Source organism: Myotis davidii, unplaced genomic scaffold, assembly GCF_000327345.1.
Source record: "Myotis davidii unplaced genomic scaffold, ASM32734v1 scaffold427, whole genome shotgun sequence".
In the NCBI taxonomy this organism is placed as follows: Eukaryota; Metazoa; Chordata; class Mammalia; order Chiroptera; family Vespertilionidae; genus Myotis; species Myotis davidii.
In genome coordinates, this window is record NW_006298051.1 from 144,193 (window position 1) to 145,882 (window position 1,690).

At 69.9% G+C, this 1,690-nt stretch overlaps 1 protein-coding gene across 1 annotated transcript in view; it reads left to right on the forward strand.

Moving 5' to 3' along the window:
• MEGF6 (multiple EGF like domains 6) overlaps positions 1 to 1,690 on the forward strand; it is a 121,836-nt gene that overhangs the window by 92,023 nt on the left and 28,123 nt on the right. The gene's annotated exons all lie outside the window — the stretch shown is intronic.

Consider the following 1,690-nt stretch of genomic DNA (forward strand, 5'->3'; position numbering starts at 1 on the left):
GGGGCCCCACCGGCAGCTCTGGGGTTCATCCAGATGCAGGCTCAGGTCCAGGGTTCTCCCCCTGGGCCCTGGGGTCCCCTGTGGAGGTGGCAGGTGCTGTCCCCTTCCCTCCCCCACCCCTCCAAGCCCAGTGAGCTGCAGGGTCAGCAGAGAGGACAGCAGCCCAAGGGAAGTGGGGGCACCCTGCCCCCTCCCCGAAGCTCAGGTCTGGCCCCAATGAGGCCAGCCTCCCCTCAGGGAGCTCCTGGGATCTGGGAGCCAGGGATGGGGTGGGGGTGGGGTGGGCTGCGGGCCCTCCAGTCCCCAGGGCGGCATTCCCTGCCCTCTCCTGCCAGAGGGCACACAGAGCCCCGAGCTGCAAGCTCCTCTGCCTCCTGGCTGTGCCACTCTGCCAGCCGGGACAGGCTCTGTCCCCACGAGGTCCCCGGGCCAGGCCACGGGTGGCACTGGATGTCATGAGACTAGCATGCAGAGTGGGGCTGGGCGGGGTTGGGCTTAGGGGAAGCCCTGCCATGGGACCTGCTTGGGCTTGTGAGGGAGAGGGGACCGGCCCTGGGATAGGGGGTGCACTCCCTGGGGTGAGGCCTGTGGCGTGTGGAGGGGGCAGGACTTGCTAACCGCGGGGCTCTGGCAGGAGCCTGGGCGCTCGGTCCCTGAACCCCGGGGCTTCGGCACAGGCTCGTTTGGGTGGTTTCTGTCGGGGCAGCTGGTTCCACCTTGGCTGTGGGCTTCTGGGCGGGAGCTGGTGTGATGGGTGACGGTTGATAGAGACCTACGGGCCCCCCACAGCCTCACGATGGGCTCCCCGGGGCACGGCCATTTGTTCCCTGGCTCTGCAGACACCACAGGGCCAGAGGGCTCCCCGGGGACCCAGCCCAGTGCCGGCAGTGATGTCACTGCTCCCGCGTGTGTGGCATGTCTGGGCTGCCAGAGTCCTCCGTCACGTCTGTCAGCTGAGGGCAGTCAGAGGGCCACGGACGGTCCGCAGAGCCGGGCTCAGCGGGTCCGTAAACTGCCCTCAGACTGGCCCGCGGCCGCCAGCGCACTCCGAGGCTTCAGCAGCCCAGGGCATGGCGGCGGGGCCCGGCTGGAGGGCCAGGCAGGTCCCCGACTGCCCGCAGTGCCGCTTTGGGGGTGGGCAGGGCCGGATGGGGTGTCCGAGAGGCTGGGCTGGAGGCAGACGCTGGAGTTCACATGTTCCCTCCACGCAGCAGGCACGGGAGATCTGGTCCTGCGGGCGGCAGGGGAGGCCAGGAGGGGGGCTGGCCCTGAGGGATGCAGGGCTGAGCCTGCCCCCCCAACCTCTTCGCCCGGACTGTGGTCAGGGCCTCTTGTCCTGGGCAGGGTGCCTGGGCTGCTGGTACGCGGCTGGGAGACCCACAGGAGTGAGGAACATCTGTGGGTGTTCCCTGGACGGCGCCTCCTGGCAGCCTTCTAGGCTGCTCCGGCCTGAGGGGCAGGTGCCCGCGCTCCAGGCCCCGCTGCTTCCCTGTTGTCTGAGTAGAGGCCCCGTTCCTCCCTCTCGCCGTGTCCCTGGGGCAGGCGGGTCCCTCCAGGCTCAGCCCCACACCCTGGAGCCCGTGCCGCCTGGTGCCACCTCCCGTCCTCCTGTCCCAGTTGCTGCCTGGCTTCCCCGAGGCCCAGCTGGGCAGGATGGACTTGAGGGAGTGCGAGAGGCGAGGGCAGCGGA